This window comes from Fundulus heteroclitus, unplaced genomic scaffold (assembly GCF_011125445.2).
Source record: "Fundulus heteroclitus isolate FHET01 unplaced genomic scaffold, MU-UCD_Fhet_4.1 scaffold_227, whole genome shotgun sequence".
Lineage (NCBI taxonomy): Eukaryota > Metazoa > Chordata > Actinopteri > Cyprinodontiformes > Fundulidae > Fundulus > Fundulus heteroclitus.
Window position 1 is genome coordinate 66,435 of NW_023396639.1, and position 15,395 is coordinate 81,829.

Sequence of the window (15,395 nt, forward strand, 5' to 3'; positions counted from 1 at the left end):
TACATGGTTTTCACTGCTTTATGTATCGCAAAGAAAACTATCCTCATGAATTGGAAAAGTAAACAAAATCTCAGTATCAATCAGTATAGAGATCTTTTGTTGGATCATATTAATCCAGAGACAGCATCTGCTTCCACATCTGATTGGTCTCTTTGGGCTCCTCTGATCAACACCATCACTTAGTGGAATGGGGGGGGTGGTGGGTTGCTTCCTGCAGGGCGCAGTGGCTGGATGGAGGGGTTCCTGGGGCCCTGGGGGCACTTGGAGTAGGGCGCCTGGTGGATCCGGCTCCGGGGTCTGTTGCCCCCATCTGGGAGGAGCTTGGGAGGCCTACGGGTGGCCTACAGCAGCCGCTTGCGGCGCTCTTTGGGAGCTGCGTGTTGACGGACGTGGGTTACTGACCTGGTAGCTGTGCTGCCGCTGGGTGGGGCCGGGGTGGGTCTGGGGGTCTGGGGTCCCTGGGGCGCGCCGCCCTCGGGCTGGGGCCCCAGCGGGGCCTCGGGGGTTCCGGTTCCGGGGGGTGGGCCGCTTTTGGTGTGGGCCGGCGCGCACCCAGGTGTCCGCCCCTGCACGGGGCCTCGGGTGCGCTGGGGGGCCTCGGGGCCCGTTGACCTGGTAGGGGGGCATGGTCATTAACATCTCTGGGCAGATGCTCTTCTCCTTCATTGGATAGGCACTCTGCCAGTGGGGGGAGGGGGAAGGAGGGGGAGTAGGGACCTACCCAGCCTGGATGTCTACTGTCGAATGTATGTTGAGTTGTTTGAATGTTAGTGTTGGGGAGGGATTAAATCTACGGGGGGTGGCCGTTCTGGTGGGCTTGTGTCCGGTCCTGGTCCGTGTCGTCTTCCGGTGCGGGTTTCACTTGGGGGGTGGGGTTTGGGATGGCTCGTGCGGGCCGGCTGGCCAGGGTCCCCCCCTCTTATTTATTTATTTAGTTAGTTTTTTTTTGGGGGGGGGGGGAAAGCCAGTAGGCTTGGTGGGTGGGCTGGGGGGGGTTGAGGTGTTGGTCCTGGTGGGTGGTTGGCTGGCGGGCCCTGCGGCCTCTCCCTGGCCCCCGGGCTACGGTGGTGCCGCTGGCGAGGCCCCCTTCTCTGGGTGGGGCTTTCGGGGAGCGGGGGTGCCTATTGGAGTCAGTAGGGGAGCTGGCTCCCTGGGATAGCTTCCCAGTCATTTGCTCCCCATCCCCGGACTCCTCCCTCCACCTGCTCCATCACGCCGCCACACATGTAGGTCCTGGGGGAGGGGGCGTTACTGGAGGTTGCCACTTTTTGGTGACGCCCCTCTCCCCAATTTTATCATGCATCTTAGACACTTTCACTTCAAACATTTTCACATCGCACACTCATGTAGGCCATGGTGGGGGGGGGGGGGGATACGTCTGGGGGGGCGGCTTATGTTGTGTGAGCCTCACCTCGGACGGCTCCCTTCACCTCCTCTCCCACTTAGACATTGAGGGTTCTGGGCTGTCGCCCGGAGGGGGTGCGCTGGCAACAGCTTCCTTCCGGAAGGGGGGTGGGCTGTGCCGTGCATCCCAGTTTTTAAACGCACTTGAGAACAACATGCAACAACACAACATCTGAGCAGGCGTAGGGAGGATCGGGGTCTTCTGCACACCCCCGTTCTCCGATGGCGGCAAGGAGTCTGGGGCCTGGAGGAGGTGCGGGCCACTGTGTCTATGCGGGGGGCTGCGGTGCGTAGTCAGCGGCTTGCCAGGTCTGGGGCTGATGCCTCCGCTCCCCCCAGGAGGGGCGGGGGCAGGGATGGCAAGGGTAAGGTGGGGAAGGGAGGGGGTTTATTAGGTATTTAGGGGGTGAGGGGGGCTCTGGCTGGGTGGCTCGTGCGGGTCGTGTCGGTCCGGGGGGCGTCTGGTCCGGGGCCGGGGGTCGGGCACAAGTATAGTCGATTTGGGGTGACCCCCCCCTCTGGTCAGTGTTGGATGCGAGTGTTATGTGGGAATGTGTGTACAGCGTCTTTCTTTTTTTTTATTTTTAATCTGTGTGTGGTGAGTGGGGCACAAGGGAGGGATGGTGTGAATGAGTTTTCCATTTTTTTTTTCTCCCCAGGTATGGGTGTGGTCCGCTCCCTCTCCCAAAAACATCTCAAGTCTCCGCTAGGTGCGGAGCCCATCCCCCCCACGTCCTGCCCTCCTCCACTTCGTTGGCGGGCGCCTTGGCCCTCTGGCGCATTGGTTGGCTTCGGGTTTGGGGCGGGTTCCCGGGCGTGCGCCGGCCCACTCCCGGCGGCCTCTTCGCGGGGCCTTGCCCCCCGGGGGGCGGCCGGGGCCCTCGTCGCGGGGGCGGGGCGCCCCTGGGGCCTCTGGCCCTCAGGGCCCATGGCCGGGACCACTTCAGCGGGGCTAGCTGCCGGCGGAGCCCACGGGCTCGTCCCCGCGGCTCTTGAGGGCGTCGGCATTGCGGTGGCTGGGGGATTTCCTCGGGGTCTTCTCTGCTCCTTCCTTGGGGGGGGGGGGGGTTGCAGATATCCTGTGTTGGCCCCTCCTGGCCGACCTGCTTTAGGGACCCCTTTGGGAGTTCGGGGTTACGGGTCCCCCTGACGCCTGCCTCTGTGCTCGGGGAAGGTGGGTCTTCGGTTCTCCACAATCACTATCAAGCTATTTCCTTTTGGATAATTTTCACCTAAACTAGTGCACTCTCACAAACTCCCACAGGTGCTGGGTCCCAGGTATTAAGTGTTCACTTATATACAGTAATCTTATAATTTATTTATTTACTTATGTTCTTTCACTTTCTTTTTTCAAGTATCACATTACACATGTCAGCTTACATAATATATATGATTTAGCAATGGCATCTAGGTGTTATTCGATTGTATCTGTTGCTTTATGTCTGTTGGTTGTGCTGTTCTTTTTGCATCTCTCTTTCCAGGTGACGGAGCAGACGGAGAACGTTTTATCATTCTCTCCCTTTTATCTCCTCTTTCTTTCACCTCTACTCTTTTTTTTTTTCTTTTCTTTCTCTTTCACTTTTTGTTCTTCCTTTACTCTCCCATTGTCATGTCCATATAATTTGAAATTCTCCTTGCAGGAATCATAATAAAGCTATTTACAAGCATAAATCAAGTGGAGCACTATGGCGAAAGCTGTTCGCTCCACTTGTAAAAGCAAAATCTGTCGAGCTCTATCTGGCATTGAGACATCAATTCCTATTGCCACATTGCTAGACAGGACACTGGGAAAAAAAAAAAAAAAAAAAAGTAGGTAGAAGTTCAAGAACTTATAAGAACCTACCCCCAATTGCAATATTCATGTCACGTTTAACATATAAGGTCTTTTGATAAAAGGAGGCATTACAAATCAAAGCACAGTTACACGGACACAGTGTCTTATTTTGAAAGCAATTGTACAGAAAGAAGATATCTAGTAGTACTAGTTTGGAAACAAACAAATCATGCTGGATGTCCATATTGATATAGATTGGGTATTGTGTTAAGAACAAAATGATGCCACATAATTTGATGAAAATGATTAAGTTCCCTGTGTTCTACCCACAGGGGACTTAATCCAAAGTCATTGAGAAACAGAAAAACTGATGCAGCAGGATAGTCCAATTTGCTGTCAGTGCAGCAACTCAAAACAGTCCTCAGTGGTTTTTATGGCCCCCATGTGGGTATATGCATGCCTGATAACATTGGTGCATGTGAGATAATGGTTGTTTTTTCCTGGGGTATCTCCTCCCAGATCCTGACCAGGGCATCACTCAGCACCTGGACAGTCTGAGAGGTAACCTGGTGGCATTGGTGGGACCTAATGATGTCCCAGAGATATTCTGTTGGATCTAGGTCAGGGGAGCATGGAAGTGTCAGTGGTGTCAACTCAAAAATCTAAAATCGTCTGCTTTATTTTTATTGTTGTTACAGTTTAATTCTATTTGCCATTTAATGTTTGTTGGGGTAACTGTAAAGCTCTTTGGTCAAATCTTGTTGTCTTTAAATGTGCTATGTAAAGATTTTTTTTACTTTGACATTGAAAGATTTGCCTGTTTTTTATGGTTAACGCATTAATGCTAATTGCTGTGGAAATATTCCAATATGAGATAATGCTTATAACTTAAAACCCAATGTGCAATGCTAAAAACAAACAAAAAAATGTCATTGTTATTATTATTCTTGATAGCATAGATCAACTTTAATATATTCACAGTAAAAGCAGTGATGAAAACCTGTTTATTTTACAAGACACAGCTGTAAGAGCGCATCTAAAATCAATGTTACATGTAGCGGCTGAAACTCTGAACCGAACAAATTAAAAGGGATGTTTGCATGTGGGAAGTACAGCTTTAAACGATGTTAGTGAGAGGTAATAGGAAAAAAACAACAGCTTTCCTGGCCGTCGCCGTATTGGAAACCTGACCTTTAGTTGTTTTGTTTTTATTTTGCAATCTCGACTTCGCCGACTGTGTTAACGGCCATGCTGTTTACTTGGGTGTATGCCATCCCCACTTTATAGTTTTGATTTCCGAGGTAAATGGAAGGCAGCATAAGTGCCCAATTCTCTAATGTCCCCTCCCTCTTCCCCTCTGTTGTCTCAACTGCCCCTCCTCTCCCTGAGTGAATTGGAAAGTTTCATGGCATGGTGGACAAAGTATGTTATTTTAATCCAAAATCTGTTAGTCCTGATCAGGGGGAAAGCAACCTGCTACTGAACGGGCTTCTCTGGCTGTAGGGGACATTATGTAGAAGATGACAGGCGTTGTCTAAAACAGCCGACCGTTCAGTAAGTGCTCCCCGCTCAGTAACAGCCTCCGGGGAGTCCAGTTCCAAGCCAACCACAACCACTGTCCTGTTTGGTCGAGTGCTTCTCGGATGTGGTGCCACCCCAGTACATCACAACGTAAAACAGGACACTGGCAACCAGGCATTGGTAAAATACCACAGGAGTTTCTTAAAGATGTTAAAGGATTAAAGTCTCCTCAGGAAAAACAGGCTGCTTTTTCACATCCTGTACAGCTGCTGTGTGATGCTCGTCCAGCGTCAGATATCAATGTCATGAAGGGGAAAATGCCACCGAATAAAGTTTTGCAAGAACAGATGGATCTAACAATCACGTCAGCAATTGAAAATGAAACTAATAGTATTTTTTTTTTTGTTGGTTTTTATTTTGGAGTTTTTTTGTCATGCTTGGCATCATTTCTTGGTAAGGAACACAATAATGTTTGGGGTTTGGTTTTCAGCTGTAGAATTTAATTTAAATCCTCTGGAGGTGTGCATCAGTAAGTTGGATTATGTGTACCATCTTGTTCATCTTCATCATCGAGAACATCTGGCAACCAAACATGTACAGCAAACGAGCAGGTTGGAGGCAGAGTTAGAGCAACATCTCAGAGAAATCTGGACGGGGGCCACAGAGTCCTACCTTACCCTGAGTGTGCTGCTAGATAACAGTCCTAAGAGCTGATAAAGATGTTTACAGGGGCTCTCCACATCACAAAACAATTGCATGTTTTGGGGGAGGGTATTTTTCTGCTTAATAAACAGTGACATGACCTGCAAGCTCATTGCTCTGGCAATTTGGAAAGTGCAGCACGTTTTGTTACTGCATAGGACTTTCCCAAAAGTGCAGCTTGTGTGCACCCATATCTAGAGCTGTGAGTAGCTGATGCAATGCACTGTGAGACTCGTAGTGTGATTGGCTGAGAGCTGTCCTACCAGATGGTGAGCCGTCACCAACAGATGCTTGCCCACCACGCTTTTTTTTTTTTTTTTTTTTACTACCAAAACTTCTATCAATATGTTTGGATACAGTTCTTTAAATAGGCTGCTTCTTTAGAAATAACCATATTTAGAGGCTTGCCTTTTTCCTGTGATGAGTCTCATTGATTGGCTTTCCGCTGGATACGGGCCAAATCACATATCCCAATTATTGTGTCGGACTCTGCTAAAATACAACATTTGTGTGACGAGATGTGTTTATCTCGTGAAATGTTTTTCCAGATTTTGAGAAACAAGTTTTCTGTTTTCATTAACTGTGAGCTATAATGTCGAAATATTAGAAAAAAGTCTTGAAGTATATCACAGAGTGTGGAATTCCATGTTTTTGGCTCTGGAGATAGGCACCAGCATCCCTGCAACCCTGCCTACATAAGCAGGTATAGACAATGGACGGATGGATGGATGTAACAACCCGTAAGGCTTGATTTTCATTTCTTCCAAAAAATACGCACTCATAAGTCTTAATCTGAACACACTTGGGTCCTTTGCTTTGCTCAAAAGGCTCAGAGCTCTGCCTCCCAGACAATAAGTCTGGCAACACTCCATAATCCAATCAAAAGGCATCCGTAATAACCGGTGGGATCCTAATTACAGCGACACATATTACCCACACCAAAGTTTCCTTCCTGTGCACCCAGGGTCATTAGGGCTGAGTGGTTACCACAGACAAATATATTTCAAACCAAAATGGGACACTGTTGAAAATGATCAAAGAATTCCTTGAGGAACCGAAATGGAAACTTGTGTTGTGAAGGTATGAACAGAAACAGAAACAAATCCCGAGCTCTGATCCACATATAGCACTCCATGATTCAGCCGCTAGTGTTGTGCAGAGGCTATTGTTCTTCTGACAGAAACGTATTGTCTATAAAAAATCATATTGATTGAACAGAATAAAACCTTCTTACGTCTATATCGCTCCTCATCATACCACCACCCTTGAGGGTCAACACAGCGTGTTTGGTAATTGGAAGTACCTGCCAAACACTTACTGTGAAATTCAAAACCCATTTGGCCAGGATGGCTGATAAATGCGTCTAATGTTGTTGCTATTGAGATGCTGTCCACAGGACAGAGGGTTATGTATAAACCCTAAGGCAGCGGAAATGTTGGTCTTCTCAGGTCAGCTCTGACAAATCTCTAAGCCCAGGCGGGTTTAAACTTAGAGGAAAAATGAAACAGCGAGCAGCAGATATAGAGAAAGGCACAATGAAAATAACCTCTATCAATAACACTGACAGAGATGACACCACACACAAAACATGGGGCTTCAAAAATAACAAAAAGCACTATTTGCTTTAGGTTTTTCCACTTAAAACATGACCAGATACCTAAATAGCTGCAGAGTCACTTGATGTACTCTTTTATTGAACTTGCCTTTATTTTACCAAGAGCGTGTAAACATAAATGAAGTGTAAGAAAAAAAGCTGGCTGCTGTAGCTGTGTTGTCTGCTTATGAAATATGAGTTACAGGAGGTTAAAAAGTACATAAGTACATCTGACAGAAGTGGGGAAAAAAACTGCATTATCAGCAATTAAATAATGAACTATAGTACCTTCCCAAAATATTAATATTATTTAAACTTTTGCCATCTGACAACCAAAAACCTTAATGTTTTCTTTGGGATTTTGGCCGGCCATGACAAAACAGAAAGAAGTATTTTACAAATAAGATATGGCATGCATATTTAACAAATTCTATAGCTTGTGAAAACCATCTTTTCCCACAATTACAACTGCAGGAATGCTGTGGCATGTCTCTGCTAGCTTCACACATCTCAAATTCTGAAACCGTTCCTATGTCTTCTTTGCCAGATAGTTCAAGCTCAGCCAGATTGGAAGGAGAGCATCTAACATCTATTTTCAAGTTCACCCCAAAACGCTGTTAGATAGAGATCTAGGCCACTGTAACGGCTGAATAGGCTGGTGTGTGATTGGCCCCATCCTGATTTCCATCTTTACTCAGTAATGCATCGGCACCTTCAACTCAAATATAGTGAGGTTTGTGGACGACACCCTCCACCATCGGGCTGATCGGCACTCCTCCAGAACAACCTGGAAGAGAAGAGGGAGGAATTAATCATCAGCTTTAGGGAACTCCAAGGGTGTAGAGGAGTCCAACATTCGGTTCCTCAACACTACTGCTCAGGTGAAGAAGGCGTAACAGTAACTGTTCTTCCAGACGATGCTGAAAAAGACCAGATTTACAAAGGAGATGCGGATAACTTCCTACTGCTGCTCTATTCAGAGTGTTTTAACATAACTGCATCTCCATACGGTTGCAGCTGCTCTGCAGCCGACAGAAAGACCCTTAGCGCATCGTCTCCAGCCCACAGAGTTGTAGAAACTCAATTCCCAAAGCTGGAGGACAGCAGCGGCACACGATGCCTCTGGAAAGCTAACAGCATCTGCAAGGAGCCTCCATATCCACGTCACCTCTTATTTGAACTGCTGCCATCTGGGAGGAGATGCAAAGCCCTCCACACTCACACACGAACAGGCGGAAAAATAGTTTTTCCCCAGAGCCTAGCTGGTCTGAACTACCTCCGTGCAATGCTTTCAAAAGATACATAAAAAAAAGATTTGCATCTCAATGCACACGTATAACGTCTATATTACAAATATGTTCACTTTTGTTCATTTAATTTTTGTACAATATATTGAACAATCATGCACAGACTGTTTTAAATGATTAATTTCCTTTCTTCTTTAACAGTTTTATTTCAAGTATTTGTTGGTGTTATGCAAGAGCCCACTGCTACTAAGCTTCTTTATAGCTGCTAAAACTGCCTCTACAATTTTTTTTATTGTTAAATTGTTGTTAAATTACAGAGTTGCTCAGACAAATTTAGTTGTATTCAGCAAGGTACGCTTGCACAGTGCAGTGACAATAAAAGTATTGTGTTCTATTCTGACGAAGTTACACAAACGGTTTAGAAGGAACCTAACTGTGCCACATTCTTATCATTTTTTTCTGCACTTTAATATCTTAATGGAAACCTGTTTGGATGGACCCTGCCCAATAAAGTTATCTTGTTGAATAATCAAAAAAAAAAACACCCGTTTTGTCATGTAGTAGACGAGAACAGCTCTGTTTTTTGCCTACACGCCATACCCGGATGTAGCGCTGACGTCACGCGTGACGTCATGCATGAACTACCCTATTGGCTGATTGTGTCATGTGATGTAAACAAAATGACCGCTACTTCGTTTGCTTCGTTAGCTTTAAGGCTGTGTCCACTACAAGTGCTGAGAGGTGTTTCTCGTCCCTCCGTCGTATCAAGACCTATCTGAGATCAACAATGACCCAGAAAAGACTAAATAGCTTGATGTGCACCCACACACACAGGGATCTTTTGACCACAGTGGATGCTTTGAGATAGCCAGGGACTTCATCCAGCATAATGACAGACGGAGACACCTTTTCGGGAATATTTAGAGCAGGGGTGAGTTTGACTTTTGTTTTTAAAGTGTTTTTATTCTGTAAATATTGTGTTAGCTGTAATTTAATGATTGTAAGTGGAAATAAATCCGGGGCGTGTGTGCTGGAACGTCAGAAAAAATGTTAAATAAAAATTCGGTGCCGATTTTATTTATAACATCGCAGACACATTTATCATGCTCAGGGACCACAGCCTATGAGAAAGCAATAAATTCTGGTGTCTAAAAATGGATTGGCTTGTCTTGTGTCATGTGACGCAATTGCGTGATCAAGCGGATGCTGGTGTTTTATGTATGCGAGCGCGTGCGTATGTGATGGGTAGTGGTATTGGGAGTATAGGGTAGTTTAAAGTCCCTTTAATAAAAAGGGACTTTAGGGTAGTTCACTATGGGCCCGACCAATTTGAAATGCGTTCCGCAGTCCATGCCCCCTGATGATGTGTCTAAATGGCACATCACCAAAGATGATCAACCAGTGGAACGACAGCTCTAAGGCTGTCCCTCTCTAAGAACAGCTGGTGATTCTGTCCAATCCAAGCACGTCAGCTTCCGGCTTCCAGAGTACGTCTATCTGTGATCTCCATGGCAACCGATTGTGTAGCCCAGTCTCTGTGGTCACCCAATCTCTTCTGGTGTGCCCGAAAGGCACATCGTAAAAACAATCCATTTGTCCGTTCCCCCCCCCCCCCCCCCTGTTGGTGGGCCCCAAAGGCACATCACAACAAAAACAGTTCCAAGAAATGGGCCGGACAAACCTCAATGGAAACATCTTAGCATCTATCAGCATGAATAATTTGTAATTCAGCATTTGTAATTCAACTCAAGACCACAGTCCAAGTATTTTATCTATAATTTAGGATTTAACTATTTTAGCTAGGCCTGTTTTAGGTTCCTATGTGCACATTATTTTACATTTACTTTAGACTAGGTAAGCTAAGACTGTTCAGTAATCAAGGTCAAATTCATCTTCTCTACCCCCACCCCAAGAAACCTCCTACTTGGTCCCCCACTCTCCATTCCCATGGACAAACATCCATCACTTTCAAACCTTACAAATCCAAGAGTACCAGTAGGGGGCATCACAGGGCGGGCTGGGCATCCAGCAGAAAAACGCCACCTCGTCTAAGAAATGGTAAAAAACTGATGCAGCCCAGTCGAGGGTAATCCCGCTCTGGGCCAATCTGAGCAAGAAGACACCCCGTATTAAATCTAAAAATTAGCCTTTCCTGAGTAATTTATGGATCTGTGATACCCATCAGATCCTGGTTCTCTATATAACAAAGCAAAAAGATTGCAAGAACTGTAGATCTTGGTGTGTGTGTCTATAACAGAAAGTTTTCATTCTTAATCATAAAACATAACGATCAACTTAATGCAACATCACAGTATAAACATCATAACACATAAAATCAAACATGATGATGGAAGTCAGTGGAAAAGAGAAAAATAAAAACATTCATTAAATAGGAAGAGTCCGTACGTCAATAACGCAAAAAGCCGTCAGGCCATTCTGAGCATGTGGCAGACATGAATCTATTTGTGCATAAGTGGTCGGCTCAGGGTTCTCAGGCAACTGCTTCTTCGTTGCAAAAGAAAAAGAAAGAAATCACAGTTCTCTGTCGTGTTCCTCCCAAAACTTCTCAAGTCCTTTTCTTGTTCATCAGCATAGACAAAACGATTTAGTTGGATGGTAATAAGTGTTCGGTCCTGGCTCGGGCAATAAGCATTTTATTCCCAGTAAAATGCTCTGTGAAGATGGTTGACAGACACCTGGCCTTGTTTACTGTTGAGGAACAGAAACAAGGTGTAATTAGTGTTCTAATAAAGACTCCCAATCTTGTGTCATTTACCTTCTTCAAACACTTTCACATTGATAGGGTTAAGTTTAATAACCTCTTTATCCTGGAAAGAAAACCAAACACAAACGCAAGTTTTTTACTCTTCACCAAGGAAGAGGGCAGACGAACCAGGAGAATTGAGACCTGTTCTGTCACAAGCTTGAGTTCGACTGCCCCGGACTGCCTCTGTCCCTGTCTTTATTGTCACACATCACATGGGGTCGGAAGGATTTAATCACAGTCTTGAGTTTACAACATGTGGGGTTGGAAAACAAAGAAGGGAGCAAGTTTCATTGCTGGTGATAATCAAATCACCAGCTTTATGCAAAGTTGGATAGAGGTGATAATTAAATCACCAGCTTCATGCAAAGTTGGATAAAGGAGACATTCCTTATCTGAGAAAACCATTTGCTCTCCCTTACCTAAGGTTAAAAACAACAGAACCTTCCTGAAAGCAAACTCTTAAAACAAACCAAATGCCTGTAGCTTTATTTTAAATTATTACATTTACATTTTTCTAACACACATCCAGATATTTCCATTCATAATTATTGTACTCTTAGCTTAGCTGTAATCATTAGATCTTGCATTACTCTTATATTAAAGGAAAAATCTTCAAAGTTATTTTTTATCAGCAGCAATTTTTCTCTCTAATTCTTAACCAATTTTCTCCCATGTGTCTCATCTTACAATGTCTGACAGTTCTAAGTTCTCTGCAACATAGACTTATCATCTTATTAGTTTCATGGCCACTGTATCAATGTTCATCACAGTTCAATTAACACACTTAGTCACAACATGTAATTGTATTAAACCTTTCAGAGACTTCTTGCTGAACCAGTCTTAAAAATACTTCACCTTTTTCCAAAAACCCAAACAAAAAAAACCTTTAGTTTGTAAAAGAAAGCTCCACTATGTATATTTCCAGAATATTGTTGTGATGTTAATCAGAAGAAGCCCTATTTATTTTTTGTCTTATTTTGAAAGGTTCAAAAAAAAATAATAAAAAAAATAATAGTTTTCGTAAATCTTTCCAAAAGAAAGTATAAAATTCCGTAGTTAACCCGTCTAGGCCTGGAGATTTACCCTTTGCCATTTTTTGTATTGCTACGTCAAGCTCTTCAATTCTTAAGTCATCTTCCATAACATTTTTAAAATCAAGATTAATTTTTTCAACAGAATCCTGAATTTCATCGAAAAAAGACTGGCAGTTGGATTCCGAATACTTAGAACAATAAAGATTGCTATAAAAATGTTTAACTGTGGCATGTATTAAATCCAGGTCTTCAGTGATATTACCATTAATAATTTAGTTTCTGAATCTTCTTTTTGGACTGTCTCTGCTTCTCAAGATTGAAAAAATATGAAGAGTTCTTTTCCCCGTCTTCAATCCACCGAGCCCTGGAGCGAATGAAAGCCCCCCTAGCTTTATCTAGAAAAACATCATCTAGTTGAGATTTGAAAACATCGAGCTGACTCAGCTCCTCAGACGATAAAACTGGTTTTGAACATAGAGAATTAATATTGCCAATAAGTTGGGATTGTTTCTGTCTCCTCAGTTTTGAAGCAAGTTTGCCTGCCTTTATCGCTGTAGTCCTGACATTAAATTTGAACCATTCCCACTTATTTAAGGGCGACAGATCCATTATTGAGATATCCTGAAGAAGTTTCAGAACTTCTGCACAAAACGTTTTATTATTCAGTAGATCACTATTAAATTTCCAAGTTAAATTTGAAGGTGGTTTGGATTTACTTAAGGAGAGAAACAAGGTGACTGAACAATGATCTGTTAGAGGAGCGGCTGAGATTTCACAGCTTGTAATATTATTTAACATATTATGAGGGATTAACCAGTAATCTAGCCTAGAGCTCTGGCCATTTCCAGAAGGATTGAACCAGGAGTATTGTCTGGTATCAGGATTTCTAATCCTCCAGCAGTCTGTCAAATTTGTATTAGAGGTCAAGTTTACAAAAATATCGTCGTATATATGGTGCTGCCCCCGAGAGGGGAGACGATCAATCGATCCATCTGGAGTTACATTGAAATCTCCACCCAAAACAACCTGATCAGTGGCATATTTTGTTTTCCATTGTTTTATCATTTCTCCGATGTCAGCAAAAAATATACTATTCGTCGCTTTAATATTATATCCATATACACACACCAGAATTATCTTATTTCCATCAATCTCCACTATTACAGTTACCCAGTGGCCATTTGTATCACTGATATGCTCCAACAAAGAACCTGGGAATTTATGAAACCTAATCATAACCCCAGCAGAATGTGAAGTACCATGACTGAAATAAATATGGTCACCCCATTGAAGTTTCCAGAATTTAGCCTCCTCATTGGATGAATGAGTTTCCTGCAGAAAAAAACAATTTGCCTTTTGCTCTTTGCAATAAAGAAAAGTAGCCTTACGTTTGACATTATTTTTCAACCCATTAAGTGAAAGTAAAGACAACATGAAATAAACACAGTAGTTGTGCAAAAACTAAGCTCAGGAACGATGAGCAGGAATGAGATAACAGCCAATAACAATTATAAGGAAAAGTGCAATAGCCCTTTAAACAAATACGAACATATTATGCCATACCAGTGGCAGTAAAGAGGCACGGCGGAGTACTTAGTCAGGGTCCACTCTTCGATTATCGATCAGAGCGAAACCTTCCTTCAAATAGGCACGTTTGCCACGGCTCCTGGCTTCCTGAACCAGGGGCCACAGTTTAGCCCGGGCGACCCTGTCCTCCTTGGAAAAGTCCTCTCTGAAGCTGATGTGCATTTCTTTACAAACGTTAGCATCTTTGGATTTTTTCCAGACCTCATCTCGCATGGTTCGTAACCCGAACTGGATGAGGACGGCTCTGGGACGATTGTTAGCCGAAGCGGCGTCAGCTTTTTTCCCCAATCTGTGAACGGTGTCGACCGTATCCCGCAGCCGATCCACGGAGACAGGAATGATCCTCGTGAGGATCCCGATGATGGAATTCCGTATGTTTTCATCATCTTTCTCAGGCAATCCAGTCACTCTCAGGTTCCAGCGTCTCTTGTAACGAGCATGGTCCTCACAGGAGATCCTCAGCGCTGTGTTTTCTTTTTTGAGAAGGTTCACCGTAGCTTGAAGCTCTGCTATGGCTTTCTTATTTACATCAATGGCGACAGTATTAGCTTCAATACGTTTTTCAATACTTCTCAAAATTTCAGTCTGATTATCCATCTTTGTATTAAGCTCTCCTATCGCTCGAAGAATAGCGTTCGCTGTGTCTTCCTTACATTCAGTCTCCTGTAGCTTCATTTTCTTTTTAGTTTTGTTCTTAATAGGTGTATGCTCCCGGTTTACCTTTTGATCTTTACAAGAAGGATCAGTCGCGGCCCCGGCCAACTCCATTTCTTCAATAACATCATCATCGCAAGCCTCTTGAAGAGCCGACCGGCTGTAGTCGTGGTCAGACATGCTTGCCTCCGTATACAAATTCACAGACGGTGAAAAAAGCAACAGGAAGGCTGAATTCGTTTCAAAAAGTTGTTAAACTAAGGACAAAAACCCCAAGGCGCTCTAAGACAGGGGCTAAAGCACAAAACAAGGTTAAATTTTGGCTAAAAAAAGACTGTATGCTAGAGCCTGCAAAAACACCACCTCTCACTCCGCCATCTTGGGACCTCACCTCTGCTATCTTTACTAGGGTGACCAGACGTCCCCTATTTCCGGGCACTGTCCCCGTTTTTGGACCACCTGTCCCCGGCTAAAGCTGTCCCCGGAAATGTCCCCGATTTTTACCGAGGGGAAAATGTTGTGCGTAGACTGTTATTACGGTAGAGCTGTTGCGCGCAGAAACAGGTGTTACGTTAGCTGGTTGCGCTGCTGATAATATAAAGATGAGGAACAGAGCGCACCACTAGACAGGCCGTAATGATCCTTTTGGATGTGGTCAGCACCCATTAAAACACGAAGAAGAAGAAGGGCACACCACTTTTAAAACAGAAGAAGAAGAAGTGGAAGGTCGTTGTCATAAACGGTGATGGGGAGCTGCTGTATTATGGTAAGTGTGTTAAACGATTCAGTTTATTTGGATCGGGCTGATCCTGTGATAAATGTTCGTGTCCAGGTTAAAAAAATAATCAATAAAAAGTAAGACAAGACCACGAGTTGTTGCTCACCTGAGTAAAAGACACTCAGATAAAATGTAACAGAATGATTGTAAACTCTTTGTAAGGCGCTAATCTGGTACGCTGGTTCTCCAGGGCTCAACAAGGATTCATCTAAAGATGTTTTAGAACTGATTGGTGACCTTTAGTTTATATTTTAGATAGTTAGTTATAAGTACAGTTATGTGGTTTTATGTTTTTTGGATACAATCCGGGTTAGCACCCAAACATCCCTTTCA

At 44.1% G+C, this 15,395-nt stretch overlaps 1 long non-coding RNA gene across 1 annotated transcript; it reads right to left on the bottom strand.

Moving 5' to 3' along the window:
- Window positions 1-5,092: 5,092 nt before the first annotated feature.
- On the bottom strand, window positions 5,093-11,977 carry LOC110366910. Its single transcript, XR_004928653.1, has 2 exons — window positions 10,649-11,977; window positions 5,093-7,782 (listed from the first exon to the last, which is right to left on the bottom strand). It is a non-coding gene; the product is annotated as an uncharacterized LOC110366910 (long non-coding RNA).
- Window positions 11,978-15,395: the final 3,418 nt, after the last annotated feature.